Raw genomic sequence first — 22,275 nt, 5'->3', positions numbered from 1 at the left:
GTTTATAGAGATAGCGGTGTAGATATTTCCACGTTTATACTGATAGCTGTGTAGTTATTTCCATGTTTATAGAGATAGCGGTGTGGATATTTCCATGTTTATACAGATAAGGGTGTAGATATTTCCATGTTTATAGAGATGCCGTTGTAGATATTTCCATGTTTATACAGATGGCGGCGCAGATATTTCTATGGATATGTAGATGGCGGTGTAGATATTTCCATGTATATACAGATAGCGGTGTAGTTATTTCCATGTTTATATGGAGAGCGGTGTAGATATTTCCATGTATGTACACATGGCTGTGTAGATATTTCCATGTTTATACAGATGACGGTGTAGATATTTCCATGATTATACTGAAAACTTTGTAAGTATTTCCATGTTTATACAGATGGCGGTGTAGATATTTCGATGTTTATAGAGATAGCAGTGGAGATATTTCCATGTTTATAGAGATAGCGGTGTAGTTATTTCCACGTTTTTACTGATCTCGGTGTAGATATTTCCATGTTTATAGAGATAGCGGTGTGGATATTTCCATGTTTATACAGATAGGGGTGTAGATATTTCCATGTTTATAGAGATGGCGTTGTAGATATTTCCATGTTTATACAGATCGCGGTGTAGATATTTCCTTGTTTATGCAAATAGCGGTGTAGTTATTTCCATGTTTATACAGATAGCGGTGTAGATATTTCCTTGTTTATACAAATAGCTGTGTAGATATTTCCATGTTTATACAGATCACGGTGTAGATATTTCCTTGGTTATACAAACAGCGGTGTAGTTATTTCCATGTTTATACAGATAGCGGTGTAGATATTTCCATGTATATACAGATGGCTGTGTAGATATTTCCATGTTTATACAGATGGCTGTGTAGATATTTCCATGTTTATACAGATGACTTGTAGGTATTTCCATGTTTATACAGATGGCGGTGTAGATATTTCCATGTTTATAGAGATAGCTGTGTAGATATTTCCATGTTTCTACAGATAGCGGTGTAGTTATTTCCATGTTTATACAGATCGCGGTGTAGATATTTCCATGTTTATGCAGATCGCGGTGTAGATATTTCCATGTTTCTACAGATAGCGGTGTAGTTATTTCCATGTTTATACAGATCGCGGTGTAGATATTTCCAGGTTTATGCAGATCGCGGTGTAGATATTTCCATGTTTCTATAGATAGTGGTGAAGATATTTCCATGTTTATGCAGATCGCGGTGTAGATATTTACATGCTTATGCAGATCGCGGTGTAGATATTTCCATGTTTATACAGATAGCGGTGTAGATATTTCCATGTTTTTACAGATATTGGTGTAGGTATTTCTATGTTTACACAGATTGCAGTGTACATATTTCCATCTTTCTACAGATGTCATTGTAGATATTTCCATGTTTATACAGATGGCGGTGTAGATATTTCCATGTTTATATAGATGGTGGTGTAGATATTACCGTGTTAATACAGATAGCGGTGCAGATATTTCCAGGTTTATACAGATAGCAGTGTAGATATTTCCATGTTTATACAGATGGCGGTGTAGGTATCTCCATGTTTATAGAGATGGCGGTGTAGATATTTCCATGTTTATACACACATCGGTGTAAATATTTCCATGTTTATACAGATCGCATTGTAGATATTTCCATGTTTATAGACATAGCGGTGTATATATTTCCATGTTTATACAGATAGCGGTGTAGATATTTCCATGTTTATACAGCCCACGGTGTAGATATTTCCATGTTTATACAGATTGCGGTGCGGATATTTCCATGTTTGTACAGATGGCGGTGTTGATACTTCCATCTATACACAGATGACCGTGTAGATATTTCCATGTTTATACAGATGGCGGCACAGATATTTCTATGGATATGTAGTTGGCGGTGTAGATATTTCCATGTATATACAGATAGCGGAGTAGTTATTTCCATGTTTATATAGAGAGCAGTGTAGATATTTCCATGTATGTACACATGGCTGTGTAGATATTTCCATGTTTATACAGATGGCGGTGTATATATTTCCACGTTTATACAGATAACTTTGTAAGTATTTCCATGTTTATACAGATGGCGGTGTAGATATTTCGATGTTTATAGAGATAGCATTGGAGATATTTCCATGTTTATAGAGATAGCGGTGTGGATATTTCCACGTTTATACTGATCGCGGTGTAGTTATTTCCATGTTTATAGAGATAGCGGTGTGTATATTTCCATGTTTGTACAGATAGGGGTGTAGATATTTCCATGTTTATAGAGATGGCATTGTAGATATTTCCATGTTTATGCACATCACGGTGTAGATATTTCCTTGTTTATGCAAATAGCGGTGTAGTTATTTCCATGTTTATACTGATAGCGGTGTAGATATTTCCTCGTTTATACAAATAGCAGTGTAGATATTTCCATGTTTATACAGATCACGGTGTAGATATTTCCTTGTTTATACAAATAGCGGTGTAGTTATTTCCATGTTTATACAGATAGCGGTGTAGATATTTCCATGTATATACAGATGGCTGTGTAGATATTTCCATGTTTATACAGATGGCTGTGTAGATATTTCCATGTTTATACAGATGACTTGTAGGTATTTCCATGTTTATACAGATGGTGGTGTAGATATTTCCATGTTTACAGAGATAGCTGTGTAGATATTTCCATGTTTCTACAGATAGCTGTGTAGATATTTCCAAGTTTATGCAGATCGTGGTGTAGATATTTCCATGCTTATGCAGATCGCGGTGTAGATATTTCCATCTTTATAAAGATAGCGTTGTAGATATTTCCATGTTTTTACAGATATTGGTGTAGGTATTTCCATGTTTACACAGATTGCAGTGTAGATATTTCCATCTTTCTACAGATGGCATTATAGATATTTCTATGTTTATACAGATGGCGGTGTAGATATTTCCATGTTTATATAGATGGTGGAGTAGATATTACCATGTTTATACAGATAGCGGTGTAGATATTTCCAGGTTTATACAGATAGCGGTGTCGATATTTCCAGGTTTATACAGATGGCGGTGTAGATAATTCCATGTTTATAGAGATGGCGTTGTAGATATTTCCATGTTTATACAGATATCGGTGTAAGTATTTCCATGTTTATACAGATCACGGTGTAGATATTTCCATGTTTATAGAGATAGCGGTGTATATATTTCCATGTTTATACAGATAGTGGTGTAGATATTTCCATGTTTATACAGACCACGGTGTAGATATTTCCATGTTTATACAGATAGCGGTTCAGATATTTCCATATTTGTACAGATGGCGGTGTTGATATTTCCATCTATACACAGATGACCGTGTAGATATTTCCATGTTTATACAGATCTCGGTGCAGATATTTCTATGGATATGTAGATGGCGGTGTAGATATTTCCATGTATATACAGATAGCGGTGTAGTTATTTCTACGTTTATACAGATCGCGGTGTAGATATTTCCATGTTTATGCAGATCGCAGTGTAGATATTTCCATGTTTATGCAGATCGCAGTGTAGATATTTCCATCTTTATACAGATAGCGGTGTAGATATTTCCATGTTTTTACAGAGATTGGTGTAGGTATTTCCATGTTTACACAGATTGCAGTGTAGATATTTCCATCTTTCTACAGATGGCATTGTAGATATTTCCGTGTTTATACAGATGGCGGTGTAGATATTTCCATGTTTATATAGATGGTGGTGTAGATATTACCATGTTTATACAGATAGCGGTGTAGATATTTCCAGGTTTATACAGATGGCGGTGTAGATATTTCCATGTTTATAGAGATGGCGGTGTAGATATTTCCATGTTTACACAGATATCGGTGTAAGTATTTCCATGTTTATACAGATCATGGTGTAGATATTTCCATGTTTATAGAGATAGCGGTGTATATATTTCCATGTTTATACAGATAGTGGTGTAGATATTTCCATCTTTATACAGATAGCGGTGTAGATATTTCCATGTTTATACAGATCTCGGCGCACATATTTCTATGGATATGTAGATGGCGGTGTAGATATTTCCATGTATATACAGATAGCGGTGTAGTTATTTCTATGTTTATATAGAGAGCGGTGTAGATATTTCCATGTATGTACACATGGCTGTATAGATATTTCCATGTTTATACAGATGGCGGTGTAGATATTTCCATGTTTATACAGATAACTTTGTAAGTATTTCCATGTTTATACAGATGGCGGTGTAGATATTTCGATGTTTATAGAGATAGCAGTGGAGATATTTCCATGTTTATAGAGATAGCGGTGTAGATATTTCCACGTTTATACTGATCGCGGTGTAGATATTTCCATGTTAATAGAGATAGCAGTGTTGATTTTTCCATGTTTATAGAGATAGCGGTGTGGATATTTCCATGTTTATACAGATAGGGGTGTAGATATTTCCATGTTTATAGAGATGGCGGTGAAGATATTTCCATGTTTATACAGATCACGATGTAGATATTTCCTTGTTTATACAAATAGCCGTGTAGTTATTTCCATGTTTATAAAGATAGCGGTGTAGACATTTCCATGTATATACAGATGGCTGTGTAGATATTTCCATGTTTATACAGATGGCTTTGTAGATATTTCTATGTTTATACAGATGACTTTGTATGTATTTCCATGTTTATACAGATTGCTTTGTAGATATTTCCAAGTTTATACAGATGATTTTGTAGGTATTTCCATGTTTATACAGATGGCTTTGTACGTATTACCATGTTTATACAGATGACTTTGTATCTATTTCCATGCTTATACAGATTGCTTTGTAGATATTTCCAAGTTTATACAGATGACTTTGTAGGTATTTCCATGTTTATACAGATGGCGGGGTAGATATTTCTATGTTTATAGAGATAGCTGTGTAGATATTTCCATGTTTATACAGATAGCAGTGTAGATATTTCCATGTTTATACAGATCGCGGTGTAGATATTTCCATGTTTATACAGATCGCGGTGAAGATATTTCCATGTTTATACAGATAGCAGTGTAGATATTTCCATGTTTTTACAGATATCGGTGTAGATATTTCCATGTTTACACAGATTGCGGTGTAGAAATTTCCGTCTTTCTACAGATGGCATTGTAGATATTTCCATGTTTATACAGATGGCGGTGTAGATATTTACATGTTTATATAGATGGTCGTGTAGATATTACCATGTTTATACAGATAGCGGTGTAGATATTTCCATGTTTAAACAGATCGTTGTGAAGTTATTTCCATTTTTATGCAGATCGTGGTGTAGATATTTCCATGTTTTTACAGATCGCGGTGTAGATATTTCCATGTTTATAGAGATAACGGTGTATGTATTTCCATGTTTATACAGATATCGGTGTAGATATTTCCATGTTTATAGAGATAGCGGTGTAGGTATTTCCATGTTTATAGACATAGCGGTGTAGATATTTCCATGTTTATATAGATGGCGTTGTAGATATTTCCATGTTTATACCGATAGCGGTGTTGTTTTTTCCACGTTTATGCAGATAGCGATGTAGGTATTTCCATGTTTATACAGCTCGCAGTGCAGATATTTTTATCTTTATACAGATGGCATTGTAGATATTTCCTTTTTCACACAGATGGCGGTGTAGATGTTTCCATGTTTATACAGATGGCGGAGTTGTTAGTTCCATGTTTATGAAGATGGGCGTGTAGATATTTTCATGTTTATAGAGATGGCGGTGTAGATATTTCCATGTTTATAGAAATAGCAGTGTAGATATTTACATGTTTATACAGATGGCTGTGTAGATATTTCCATGTATATACAGATGGCATTGTACATATTTCCATGTTTATACAGATGACTGTATAGGTATTTTCATGTTTTTACAGATGGCAGTGTAGATATTTCCATGTTTATAGAGGTAGCGCTGTAGATATTTCCATGTTTGTACAGATGGCGGTGTTGATATTTCCATCTATACACAGATGGCCGTGTAGATATTTCCATGTTTATACAGATGGCGGCGTAGATATTTCCAAGGACATGCAGATGGCGGTGTAGATATTTCCATCTTTATAGAGACAGCGGTGTAGATATTTCCATGTTTACACAGATGGTGGTGTAGATATATCCGTGTTTATACACATGGCGGAGTAGATACTTCCATCTTTATGGAGATGACAGTGTAGATATTTTCATGTTTATAGAGATGGCGGTGTAGATATTTCCATATTTATAGAGATAGCGGTGTGGATATTTCCATCTTTCTACAGACGGCAGTGTAGATAGTTCCATGTTTATACAGATGGCGGTGTAGATATTTCCATATTTATACAGATTTCTTTGTAGATATTTCCATGTGTATACAGATGATATTGTAGGTATTTCCATGTTTATACTGATGGTGGTGTAGATATTTCCATGTTTACTGAGATGTCTGTGTAGATATTTCCATGTTTTTACAGATGGCAGTGTAGATATTTCAATGTTTATAGAGATGGCGCTGTAGATATTTCCATGTTTATACAGATCGCGGTGTAGATATTTCCATGTTTATACAGATAGCGGTGTAGATATTTCCATGTTTTTACAGATATCGGTGGAGATATTTCCATGTTTACACAGATTGCGGTGTACATATTTCCATCTTTCTACAGACGGCATTGTAGATATTTCCATGTTTATAGAGATAGCAGTGTAGATATTTACATGTTTATACAGATGGCTGCGTAGATATTTACATGTGTATGCAGATGGCATTGTAGATATTTCCATGTTTATACAGATGACTCTATAGTTATTTCCATGTTTTTACGCATGGCAGTGCAGATATTTCCATGTTTATAGAGATAGCGGTGTAGATATTTCCATGTTTGTACAGATGGCGGTGTTGATATTTCCATCTACACACGGATGGCCGTGTAGATATTTCCATGTTTATACTGATGGCGTCGTAGATATTTCCATGGACATGCAGATGGCGGTGTAGATATTTCCATGTTTATACAGATAGCGGTGTAGATATTAACATGTTTTCACAGATGGTGGTGTAGATATTTCCGTGTTTATACACATGGCGGAGTAGATACTTCCATCTATATGGAGATGGCAGTGTAGATATTTTCATGTTTATAGAGATGGTGGTGTAGATATTTCCATATATATAGAGATAGTGGTGTAGATATTTCCATCTTTCTACAGATGGCAGTGTAGATATTTCCATGTTTATACAGGTGGCGGTGAAGATATTTCCATATTCATACAGATGTCTGTGTAGATATTTCCATGTGTATACAGATGGTATTGTAGGTATTTACATGTTTATACAGATGGTGGTGTAGATATTCCAATGTTTATTCAGATGACTGTGTAGATATTTCCATGTTTTTACAGATAGCGGTGTAGATATTTCCATGTTCATAGAGATAGCAGTGTAGATATTTCCAAGTTTGTACAGATGGTGGTGTTGATGTTTCCATCTCTACACAGATTGCCGTGTAGGTACTTCATTGTGTATGCAGATGGCATTGTAGATATTTCCATGTTTATACAGACGGTGGTGTAGATATTTCCATGTTTACACAGATGACTGTATAGCTATTTCCATGTTTATGCAGATGGCGGTGTAGATATTTCCATGTTTATAGAGATAGCGGTGTAGATATTTCCATGTTTATACAGATAACGGTGTAGAAATTTCCATGTTTATACAGATAGAGGTGTAAATATTTCCATGTTTATACAGATCACGGTGTAGACGTTTCCATGTTTATACAGATAGCGGTGTAGATATTTCCATGTATATACAGATGGCTGTGTAGATATTTCCATGTTTATACAGATGGCTTTGTAGATATTTCCATGTTTATACAGAAGACTTTGTAGGTATTTCCATGTTTATACAGATGGTGGTGTAGATATTTCCATGTTTATAGAGATAGCTGTGTAGATATTTCCAAGTTTAGACAGATAGCGGTGTAGATATTTCCATGTTTATACAGATGGCGATGTAGATATTTCCATGTTTATACAGATCACGGTGTAGATATTTCCATGTTTATACAGATAGCGGTGTAGATATTTCCATGTTTTTACATATATCGGTGTAGATATTTCCATGTTTACACAGATTGCAGTGTAGATATTTCCATCTTTCTACAGATGGCATTGTAGATATTTCCATGTTTATACAGATGGCGGTGTAGATATTTCCATGTTTATATAGATAGTGGTGTAGGTATTACCATGTTTACACAGATAGCAGTGTAGGTATTTCCATGTTTATACAGATCGTGGTGAAGATATTTCCATGTATATACAGATCGCGGTGTAGATATTTCCATGTTTATACAGATCGCGGTGTAGATATTTCCATGTTTATACAGATAGCGGTGTAGATATTTCCATGTTTATACAGATAGCGGTGTAGATATTTCCATCTTTATAGAGATAGCGGCGTAGGTATTTCCATGTTTATAAACATAGCGGTGTAGATATTTCCATGTTTATATACATGGTGTTGTAGATATTTCCATGTTTATACCGATAGCGGTGTTGGTATCTCCACGTTTATACAGATAGCGATGTAGATATTTCCATGTTTATACAGTTCGAGGTGCAGATATTTATATCTTTATGCAGATGTCATTGTAGATATTTCCTTATTCACACAGATGGCGGTGTAGATGTTTCCATGTTTATACAGATGGCGGAGTAGTTAGTTCCATGTTTTTGGAGATGGCAGTGTAGATATTTTCATGTTTATAGAGATGGCGGTGTAGATATTCCCATGCTTAAAGAGATAGGAGTGTAGATATTTACATGTTTATACAGATGTCTGTGTAGATATTTCCATGTGTATACAGATGTCATTGTAGATATTTCCATGTTTATACAGATGAGTGTATAGGTATTTCCATGTTTTTACAGATGGCAGTGCAGATATTTCCATGTTTATAGAGATTGCGGTGTAGATATTTCCATGTTTGTACAGATGGCGGTGTTGATATTTCCATCTATGCACAGATGGCCGTGTAGATATTTCCATGTTTATACAGATGGCGGCGTAGATATTTCCATGGACATGCAGATGGCGGTGTAGATATTTCCATGTTTATACAGACAGCGGTGTAGATATTTCCATGTTTACACAGATGGTGGTGTAGATATTTCCGTGTTTATACACATGGCGGAGTAGATAGTTCCATCTTTATGGAGATGGCAGTGTAGATATTTTCCTGTTTATAGAGATGGCGGTGTAGATATTTCCATCTTTTTAAAGATGGCAGTGTAGATATTTCCATGTTTATACAGATGGCGGTGTAGATATTTCCATATTTATACAGATGTCTGTGTAGATATTTCCATGTGTATACAGATGGTATTGTAGGTATTTCCATGTTTATACAGATGGTGGTGTAGATATTTCCATGTTTATTCAGATGACTTTGTAGATACTTCCATGTTTTTACAGATGGCAGTGTAGATATTTCAATGTTTATAGAGATGGCGCTGTAGATATTTCCATGTTTATATAGATGGTGGTGTATATATTACCATGTTTATACAGATCGTGGTGAAGATATTTCCATGTTTATACAGATCGTGGTGAAGGTATTTCCATGTTTATACAGATCACGGTGTAGATATTTCCATGTTTATACAGATCGCGGTGTAGATATTTCCATGTTTATAGAGATAGCGGTGTAGGTATTTCCATGTTTATAGACATAGCGGTGTAGATATTTCCCTGTTTATATAGACGGCATTGAGGATATTCCCATGTTTATACCGATAGCGGAGTTGGTATTTCCACGTTGATACAGATAGCGATGTAGATATTTCCATGTTTTTACAGCTCTCGGTGCAGATATTTATATCTTTATACAGATGGCATTGTAGATATTTCCTTATTCACACTGATGGCGGTGTAGATGTTTCCATGTTTATACAGATGGCGGAATAGTTAGTTCCATGTTTATGGAGATGGCAGTGTAGATATTTTCATGTTGATAGAGATGGCGGTGTAGATATTTCCATGTTTATAGAGATAGCAGTGTAGATATTTACATGTTTATACAGATGGCTGTGTAGATATTTCCATGTGTATACAGATGGCATTGTAGATATTTCCATGTTTATACAGATGACTGTATAGGTATTTCCATGTTTTTACAGATGGCAGTGCAGATATTTCCATGTTTATAGAGATAGCGGTGTGGATATTTCCATGTTTGTACAGATGGCGGTGTTGATATTTCCATCTATACAAAGGTGGCCGTGTAGATATTTCCATGTTTATACAGATAGCGGTGTAGATATTTCCATGTTTTCACAGATGGTAGTGTAGATATTTGCGTGTTTATACACATGGAGGAGGAGATACTTCCATCTTTATTGAGATGGCAGTGTAGATATTTTCATGTTTATAGAGATGGCGGTGTAGATATTTCCATATTTATAGAGATAGCGGTGTAGATATTTCCATCTTTCTACAGATGGCAGTGTAAATATTTCCATGTTTATACAGATGGCGGTGTAGATATTTCCATATTTATACAGATGTCTTTGTAGATATTTCTATGAGTATACAGATGGTATTGTAGGTATTTCCATGTTTATACAGATGGTGGTGTAGATATTTCCATTTTTATTCAGATGACTGTGTAGATATTTCCATGTTTTTACAGATGGCAGTGTAGATATTTCCATGTTTATAGAGATAGCAGTGTAGATATTTCCAGGTTTATACAGATGGCGGTGTTGATATTTCCATCTATGCACAGATGGCCGTGTAGATATTTCCATGTTTATACAGATGGCGGAGGAGATATTTCCATGGACATGCAAATGGCGGTGTAGATATTTCCATGATTATACAGATAGCGGTGTAGATATTTCCATGTTTACACAGATGGTGGTGTAGATATTTCCGTGTTTATACACATGGCGGAGTAGATAATTCCATCTTTATGGAGATGGCAGTGTAGATATTTCCATGTTTGTACAGATGGCGGTTTTGATGTTTCCATCTATACACAGATTGCCGTGTAGGTATTTTCATGTGTATACAGATGGCATTGTAGATATTTCCATGTTTATACAGAAGGTGGTGTAGACATTTCCATGTTTACACAGATGACTGTATAGGTATTTCCATGTTTATACAGATGGCGGTGTAGATATTTCCAAGTTTATAGAGATAGCGGTGTACATATTTCCATATTTATAGAGATAACGGTGTAGAAGTCTCCATGTTTATACAGATAGCGGTGTAAATATTTCCATGTTTATATACATAGCGTTGTAGGTATTTCCATGTATATACACATGGCTGTGTAGATATTTCCATGTTTATACAGATGGCAGTGTAGATATTTCCATCTTCATAAAGATAGCGGTGTTGATTTTTCCATGTTTATAGAGATAGCGGTGTGGATATTTCCATGTATATACAGATAGGGGTGTAGATATTTCCATGTTTATAGAGATTCCGGTTTACATATTCCCATGTTTATACAGATCACGGTGTAGATATTTCCTTGTTTATACAAATAGCGGTGTAGTTATTTCCAAGTTTGTACAGATAGCGGTGTAGATATTTCCATGTATATACAAATGGCTGTGTAGATATTTCCATGTTTATACAGATGGCTGTGTAGAGATTTCCATGTTTATACAGATGACTTTGTAGGTAGTTCCATGTTTATACAGATGGCGGTGTAGATATTTCCATGTTTATAGAGATAGCTGTGTAGATATTTCCACCTTTATACAGATAGCCGTGTAGATATTTCCATGTTTATACAGGTCGCGGTGTAGATATTTCCATGTTTATACAGATAGCGGTGTAGATATTTCCATGTTTGTACAGATGGTGGTGTTGATATTTCCGTCTATACACAGATGACCGTGTAGATATTTCCATGTTTATACAGATGGCGGTGTAGATATTTCCATGTTTATACAGATAACTTTGTACGTATTTCCATGTTTATACAGATGGCAGTGTAGATATTTCGACGTTTATAGAGATGGCATTGGAGATATTTCCATGTTTATAAAGATAGCGTTGTAGTTATTTCCATGTTTATATAGATAGCGGTGTAGATATTTCCATGTATATACACATGGCTGTTTAGATATTTCCATGTTTATACAGATGGCGGTGTAGATATTTCCATGTTTATACACATAACTTTGTAAGTATTTCCATGTTTATACAGATGGCGGTGTAGATATTTCGATGTTTATAGAGATAGCAGTGGAGATATTTCCATGTTTATACAGATAGCGGTGTAGATATTTCCATGTTTATACTGATCGCGGTGTAGATATTTCCATGTTTATAGAGATGGCGGTGTAGTTATTTCCATGTTCATAGAGATAGCGGTGTTGATTTTTCCATGTTTAAAGAGATAGCGGTGTGGATATTTCCATGTTTATACAGATAGGGGTGTAGATATTTCCATGTTTATACAGATGGCGGTGTAGATATTTCCATGTTTCTACAGATCACGGTGTAGATATTACCATGTTTATACAGATCATGGTGTAGATATTTCCATGTTTATACAGATCGCGGTGTTGATATTACCATGTTTATAGGGATAGCGGTGCAAATATTTCCACATTTATACAGATAGCGGTGTAGTTATTATCAAGTTTATACAGATAGCGGTGTAGATATTTCCATGTATAAACAGATGTCTGTGTATATATTTCCATGTTTAAACAGATGGCGGTGTAGATATTTCCTTGTTTATACAAATATCGGTGTAGTTATTTCCATGTTTATACACATGGCGGTGTAGATATTTCCATGTTTATACAGATCACGGTGTAGATATTTCCATGTTTATGCAGATCGCGGTGTAGATACTTCCATGTTTATACAGATAGCGTTGTAAATATTTCCATGTTTACACAGATAGCGTTGTAGATATTTCCATGCTTACACAGATTGCGGTGTAGATATTTCCAAGTTTACACCGATAGCTGTGTAGATATTTCCATGTTTACACAGATAGCGATGTAGATATGTCATTGTTTATAGAGATAGCTGTGTAGGTATTTCCATGTTTTTAAAGATACCGGTGTAGGTATTTCCTTGTTTATAAAGATAGCGGTGGAGATATTTCCATGTTTATACAGATAGCGGTGTAAAAATTTCCATGTATATACAGATAGCGGTGTAGTTATTTCCATGTTTATACAGATAGCTGTGTAGATATTTCCATGTTTACACAGATAGCGTTGTAGATATTTCCAAGTTTATACAGATAGCGGTGGAGATATTTCCATCTTTATACATATAGAGGTGTAGATATTTCCATGTTTATACAGATAGCGGTGGAGATATTTCCCTGTTTATACAGATAGCGATGTAGACATTTCCATGTTTATAGAGATAGCAGTGTAGATATTTCCATGTTTATACAGATGGCTGTTTAGATATTTCCAAGAGTGTACATATGTCGGTGTAGATATTTACATGTTTATACAGATGGAGCTGTAGATATTTCCATGTTTATACAGATGGCAGTGTAGATATTTCCATGTTTACAGAGATAGCGGTGTAGATATTTCCATCTTTGCACAGATTGTGATATAGGTATTGCCAAATTTATCCAGATAGCCGTGTAGATATTTCCAAGTTTACACAGATAGCTGTGTAGATATTTCCATGTTTACTGAGATTGCATTGTAGATATTTCCATGTTTATACAGATTGCGCTGTAGTTATTTCCATGTTAATACAGATAGCGTTGTAGATATTTCCACGTTTATACAGGTAGCCTTGTAGAAATTCCCGTGTTTATACAGATTGCTTTGTAGACCTTTCCATCTTTCTACAGATGTCAGTGTAGATATTTCCAAGTTTATACAGATGGCAGTGTAGATATTTCCATGTTTATACAGATGACTGTTTAGATATTTCCATGTTTATGCAGATGGCGATGTAGATATTTCCATGTTTATAGAGATGGCAGTGTAGTTATTTCTATGTTTATAGAGATAGCGGTGTAAATATTTCCATGTTTACAGATATGGTGGTGTAAGTATTTTCATGTTTATAGAGATAGCGGTGTAGATATTTCCATGTTTATACAGATAGCGGTGTAGATATTTCCATGTTTTTACAGCTCGCGGTATAGATATTTCCATCTTTATACAGATGGCAGAGTAGGTATTTCCATGTTTATATAGATAGCAGTGTAGATATTTCCATGTCTATAGAGATAGCGGTGTAGGTATTTCCATATTTATACAGATTGCGATGTAGATATTTCCATCTTTATACAGATGGCGGTGTAGATATTTCCAGGTTTATACAGATGGCAGTGAAGATATTCCCATGCTTATACAGATAGTGGTGTAGATATTTCCATGTTTATACCGATGGCGGTGTAGATACATCCATGTTTCAGAAGATGGCGGTGTAGATATTTTCATGTTTATAGAGATGGCGGTGTAGATATTTCCATGTTTATACAGATGTTTGTGTAGATATTTCCAAGTTTATGCAGATGGCGATGTAGATATTTCCATGTTTATATAGGTGGCGGTGTAGTTATTTCTATGTTTATAGAGGTAGCGGTGTAAATATTTCCATGTTTATAGAGATCGCGGTGTAAGTATTTTCATGTTTATAGAGATAGCGGTGGAGATATTTCCATGTTTATACAGATAGCGGTGTTGGTATTTCCATGTTTATACAGATAGCGGTGTAGATATTTCCATGTTTACACAGCTCGCGGTGTAGATATTTCCATCTTTATACAGATGGCAGTGTAGATATTTCCATGTTTATACAGAAAGCGGTGTAGATATTTCCATGTCTATAGAGATAGCGGTGTAGGTATTTCCATATTTATACAGATTGCGGTGTAGATATTTCCATCTTTATACAGATGGCGGTGTAGGTATTTCCATGTTTATACAGATAGCAGTGAATATATTTCCATGTTTATACAGATAGTGGTGTAGATATTTCCATGTTTATACAGATGGCGGTGTAGATACATCCATGTTTCAGAAGATTGTGTTGTAGATATTTCCATTTTTACAGAGATAGCGGTGTAGTTATTTCCATGTTTACGCAGATATCTGTGTAGATATTTCCAAGTTTACACAGATAGCTGTGTAGATATTTCCATGTTTACAAACATAGTGTTTTAGATATTTCCATGTTTATACAGACTGCGGTGTAGATATGTCCATGTTTATACAGATAGCGGTGTAGATATTTTCGTGTTTATACAGATAACGGTGGAGATATTTCCATGTTTATAGAGACAGCGGTATAGATATTTCCATGTTTATACAGATAGCGGTGTAGATATTTCCATGTTTACAGAGATATCAGTGTAGATATTTCAATCTTTGCACAGATTTCTGAGTAGATATTTCCATTTTTACACAGATAGATGTTTAGATATTTCCAAGTTTACACAGATAGCTGTGTAGATATTTCCATGTTTACACAGATAGCGTTGTAGGTATTTCCAAGTTTATACAGATAGCGGTGTAGATATTTCCATGTTTATACAGATAGCGGTGTAGATATTTCCATGTTTATACAGATAGCAGTGGAGATATTTCCCTGTTCATACAGATAGCGATGTAGACATTTCCATGTTTATAGAGATAGCGGTGTAGATATTTCCATGTTTATACAGATGGCTGTTTAGATATTTCAATGAGTGTACAGATGGCGGTGTAGATATTTCCATGTTTATACAGATGGCGCTGTAGATATTTCCATGTTTATACAGATGGCAGTGTTGATATTTCCATGTTTATACAGATAGCGGTGTAGATATTTCCATGTTTACAGAGATAGCGGTGTAGATATTTCCATCTTTGCACAGATTGCGATGTAGGTATTGCCAAATTTACCCAGATAGCCGTGTAGATATTTCAAAGTTTACACAGATAGCTGTGTAGATATTTCCATGTTTATGCAGATAGCAGTATAGGTTTTCCATGTTTATAGATATACTGGTGTAGGTATTTCCATATTTATACAGATGACTGTGTAGTTATTTCCATGTTTATGCAGATGGCGGTGTAAATATTTCCATGTTTATAGAGATGGCGGTGTAGTTATTTGTATGTTTATAGAGAATGCGGTGTAAATATCTCTATGTTTATAGAGATGGTGGTGTAAGTATTTTCATGTTTATAGAGATAGCGCTGTAGATATTTCCATGTTTATACAGATAACGGCGTTGGTATTTCCATCTTTATACAGATGGCAGTGTAGATATTTCCATGTTTATACAGATAGCGGTGTATATATTTCCATATCTATAGAGATAGCAGTGTAGGTATTTCCATATTTATACAGATTGCAGTGTAGATATTTCCATCTATACAGATGGCGGTGTAGATATTTCCATGTTTATACAGATGGCAGTGAAGATATTTCCATGTTTATACAGATGGCGGTGTAGATACATCCATGTTTCTGAAGATGGCGGTGTAGATATTTTCATGTTTATAGAGATGGCAGTGTAGATATTTCCATGTTTATACAGATGTCTGTGTAGGTAATTCCATGTTTATGCAGATAGCGGTGTAGATATTTCCATGTTTATAGAGATGGCGGTCTAGTTATTTCTAAGTTTATATAGATAGCATTGTAAATATTTCCATGTTTATAGAGATGGTGGTGTAAGTATCTTCATGTTTATAGAGATAGCGGAGTAGATATTTCCATATTTATACAGATAGCGGTGTTGATATTTCCATGTTTATACAGATAGCGGTGTAGATATTTCTATGTTTATACAGCTCGCGGTGTAGATGTTTCCATCTTTATACAGATGGCAGTGTAGATATTTCCATGTTTATACAGATAGTGGTGCAGATATTTCCCTGTCTATAGAGATAGCGTTGTAGATATTTCCATATTTATACAGATTGCAGTGTAGATATTTCCATCTTTATACCGATGGCGTTGTAGATATTTCCATGTATATAGAGATGGCAGTGAAGATATTTCCATTTTTACACAGATAGGTGGGTAGATATTTCCAACTTTACACAGATAGCTGTGTAGATATTTCCATGTTTACACAGATAGCATTGTATATATTTCCATGTTTATACAGATAGCGGTGTAGATATTTCCATGCTTATACAGATAGCGGTGTAGATATTTCCATGTTTATACAGATAGCGGTGGAGATATTTCCCTCTTTATACAGATAGCGGTGTAGATATTCCCATGTTTACAGAGATAGTGTTGTAGATATCTCCATCTTTGCACAGACTGCGGTGTAAGTGTTGCCAAATTTACACAGATACCGGTGTAGATATTTCCAAGTTTACACATATAGCTGTGTAGATATTTCATGTTTACAGAGATGGCATTGTATATATTTCCATGTTTATACAGACTGCGCTGTAGATATTTCCATGTCTATACAGCTCGCGGTGTAGATATTTCCATCTTTATACAGATGGCAGTGTAGATATTTCCATGTATATACAGATAGCGGTGTAGATATTTACATGTCTATTGAGGTAGCGGTGTAGGTATTTCCATATTTATACATATTGCGGTGTAGATATTTCCATCTTTTTACAGATGGCGGTGTAGATATTTCCATGTTTATACAGATGGCAGTGAAGATATTTCCATGTTTATACAGATAGTGGTGTAGATATTTCCATGTTTATACAGATGGCGGTGTAGATACATCCATGTTTCTAAAGATGGCGGTGTAGATATTTTCATGTTTATAGAGATGGCGGCGTAGATATTTCCATGTATATAGAGATTGCAGTGTAGATATTTCCATGTTTATAGAGAAATCGGTGTAGGTATTTCCATGTTTATAGAGATAGCGGTGTGGATATTTCCATATTTATACAGATACCAGTGTAGGTATTTCCATGTTTATACAGATGGCGGTGTAGATATTTCCTTTTTTATACAGATATCGGTGTAGATATTTCCTGGTTTATACAGAGAGCGGTGTAGATATTTCCACGTTTTACGGATAGTGGTGTAGATATTTCCATCTTTATACAGATAGCGGTGCAGATATTTCCATGTTTACACAAATAGCCGTGTAGATATTTCTGTGTTTACACAGATAGAGTTGCAGATATTTCCATGTTTATAAATATAACGGTGCAGATATTTCCATGTTTATACATATAGCGGTGTGGCTATTTCCATGTTTATACAGATAGCGGTGTGGGTATTTCCATGTTTATACCGATAGCGGTATAGATATTTCCATGTTTATAGAGATGACTGTCTAGATATTTCCATGTTTATACAGCTTTCCGTTTAGATATTTCCATGTTTATACAGATGGTGGTGTAGATATTTCCATGTTTATACAGATGACTTTGAAGTTATTTCCATGTTTACACAGATGTCAGTGTAGATATTTTCATGTTTATGGAGATAACGATGTAGATATTTCCATGTTTATACAGATAGCGGTGTAGACATTTCCATGTTTAGAGAGATAGCGTTGTAGATATTTCCATATTTATACAGATAGCTGTGTAGATCTTTCCAGGTTTATACAGATAGCAGTGTAGATATTTCCATGTTTATACAGATAGCGGTGTAGATATTTCCATATTTATTGAGATGGCGTTGTAGGTATTTCCATGTTTATAGAGATAGCGGTGTAGATATTTCCATGTTTATACAACTCGCAGTGCCGATATTTCCATCTTCATACAGATGGCACTGAAGATTTTTCCATGTTAATACAGATAGTGGTGTAGATATTTCCATGTTTATACAGATGGCGGTGTAGATACAGCCATGTTTCTGAAGATGGCGATGTAGATATTTTCATGTTTATAGAGATGGCGCTGTAGATAATTCCATGTTTATAGAGATTGCGATGTAGATATTTCCATGTTTATAGAGATAGCGGTGTTGATATTTCCATATTTCTACAGATAGCGGTGTAGGTATTTCCACGTTTATACAGATGGCAGTGTAGGTATTTCCATGTTTCTACAGTTGGCGGTGTAGATATTTCCTTGCTTATACAGATAGTGTTGTAGGTATCTCCATGTTTATACAGATAGCGGTGTAGTTATTTCCATGTTTTCAGAGATAGCGGTGTAGGTATTTCCCTCTTTGCACAGATTGCCGTGTAGATATTTCCATTTTTACACAGATACTTGTGTAGATATTTCCAAGTTTACACAGATAGCGTTGTAGATATTTCCATGTTTATAAAGATAGCGGTGTAGATATTTCCATGTTTATACAGATAGCGGTGTAGATATTTCCATGTTTATACAGATAGCGGTGAAGATATTTCCCTGTTTATACAGATAGCGATGTAGATATTTCCATGTTTATACAGATAGCGGTGTAGATATTTCCATGTTTATAGAGATAGCAGTGTAGTTATTTCCATGTTTATACAGATGGCTGTGTAGATATTTCCATGTTTACAGAGATAGCGGTGTAGATATTTCCATCTTTATACAGATAGTGGTGTAGATATTTCCATGTTTATACAGATGACTGTGTAGGTATTTCCATGTATATACAGAAGGCAGTGAAGATATTTCCTTGTTTATACAGATGTCTGTGTAGATATTTCCATGTTTATGGAGTTGGCGGTGTAGATATTTTCATGTTTATATAGATGGCGTTGTAGATATTTCCATGTTTGTAGAGATTGTGGTGTTGCTATTTCCATGTTTATAGAGATAGCGCTGTAGGTATTTCCTTCTTTATACAGATAGTTGTGTAGATACATCCATGTTTATACAGATGGCTGTGTAGATATTTCCATGTGTATTCAGATGACTCTGTAGATATTTGTATGTTTACACAAATGGCGGTGTAGATATTTCCATATTTATACAGATAGCGGTGTAGATATTTCCATGATTACACAGATAATGGTGTAGATATATCCATGTTTATACAGATAGCGATGTAGATATTTCCATGTCTATACAGATAGTGGTGTAGATATTTCCATGTTTACAGAGATAGCGGTGTAGATATTTCCATCTTTGCACAGACTGCGATGTAGATATTTCCATCTTTACACAGATAGCGGTGTAGATATTTTCATATTTATACAGATCGCGGTGTAGATATTTCCATCTTTCCACAGATGGCAGTTTAGATATTTCCCGTTTATACAGATGACAGTGTAGATATTTCCATGTTTATACAGATAGCGGTGTAGATATTTCCATGTTCATGCAGATGGCGGTGTAGATATTTCCATGTTTATAGAGATAGTTGTGTAGATATTTCCATGTTTATACAGATGGCGGTGTAGGTATTTCCATGTTTATACAGATAGCGGTGTTGGTATTTCCATGTTTATACAACTAGCATTGTAGATATTTCCATGTTTATACAGCTCGCCGTGTAGATATTTCCATTTTATAGAGATGGCAGTGTAGATATTTCCATGTTTATAGAGATGGCGGTGTAGATATTTTCATGTTTGCACAGATCGCGGTGAAGATATTTCCAAGTTTATACAGATAGTGGTGTAGATATTTACATGTTTATACAGATCATGGTGTAGATATTTACATGTTTATACAGATAGTGGTGTAGATATTAACATGTTTATACAGTCCGCGGTGTATATCTTTCCATGTTTACACACGTAGCGTAATAGATATTTCCATGTTTATACAGATTGCAGTGTAGATATGTCCATGATTATACAGATAGCGGTGTAGATATTTTCATATTCATACAGATAGCGGTGGATTTATTTCCATGTTTATAGAGACTGCGGTATGGATATTTCCATGTTTATACAGATAGCGGTGTAGATATTTCCATGTTTACGGAGATAGCGGTGTAGACATTTCCATCTTTGCATAGATTGCTGTGTAGATATTTCCATTTTTACACAGATAGCTGGGTAGATATTTCCAAGTTTACACAGATAGCTGTGTAGATATTTCCGTTTACACAGATAGCATTGTATATATTTCCATGTTTATACAGATAGCGGTGTAGATATTTCCATGTTTATAAAGATAGCGGTGTAGATATTTCCATGTTTATACAGATAGCATGGAGATATTTCCCTGTTTATACAGATAGAGATGTAGATATTTCCATGTTTATACAGATGGCGCTGTAGATATTTCCATGTTTATACAGATGGCAGTGCAGATATTTCCATGTTTACAGAGATAGCGGTGTAGATATTTCCATCTTTGCACAGATTGCGGTGTAATTATTGCCAAATTTACACATATAGCGGTGTAGATATTTCCAAGTTTACACAGATAGCTGTGTAGATATTTCCATGTTTACAGAGATAGCATTGAAGATATTTCCATGTTTATACAGATTGCGGTGTAGTTATTTCCATGTTGAGAGAGATAGCGGTGTAGATATTTCCATGTTTATACAGATAGCGGTGTAGAAATTCCCATTTTTATACAAATCGCTTTGTAGACATTTCCATCTTTCTACAGATGTCAGTGTAGATATTTCCATGTTTATACAGATGACTGTGTAGATATTTCCATGTTTATGCAGATGGCGGTGTAGATATTTCCATGATTATAGGGATGGAGGTGTAGTTATTTCTATGTTTATGGAGATAGCGGTGTAAATATTTCCATGCTTATAGAGACGGTGGTGTAAGTATTTTCATGTTTATAGAGATAACGGTGTAGATATTTCAATTTTTATACAGATAACGGTGTTGGTATTTCCATGTTTATACAGATAGCGGTGTAGATATTTCCATGTTTATACAGCTCGCGGTGTAGATATTTCCATCTTTATACAGATGGCAGTGTAGATATTTCCATGTTTATACATATAGCAGTGTAGATATTTACATGTCTATAGAGGTAGCGGTGTAGGTATTTCCATATTTATACAGATTGCGGTGTAGATATTTCCATCTTTATACAGATGGCGGTGTAGATATTTCCATGTTTATACAGATGGCAGTGAAGGTATTTCCATGTTTATATAGATAGTGGTGTAGATATTTCCATGTTTATACAGATGGCGGTGTAGATACATCCATGTTTCTGAAGATGGCGAAGTAGATATTTTCATATTTATAGAGATGGCGGTGTAGATATTTCCATGTATATAGAGATTGCACTGTAGATATTTCCATGTTTATAGAGAAATCGGTGTAGGTATTTCCATGTTTATAGAGATAGCGGTGTGGATATTTCCATATTTATACAGATACCAGTGTAGGTATTTCCATGTTTATACAGATGGCGGTATAGATATTTCCTTTTTTATACAGATATC

Source organism: Pan troglodytes, chromosome 5, assembly GCF_028858775.2.
Source record: "Pan troglodytes isolate AG18354 chromosome 5, NHGRI_mPanTro3-v2.0_pri, whole genome shotgun sequence".
Classification (NCBI taxonomy): domain Eukaryota; kingdom Metazoa; phylum Chordata; class Mammalia; order Primates; family Hominidae; genus Pan; species Pan troglodytes.
This window is presented reverse-complemented; position numbering follows the sequence as displayed.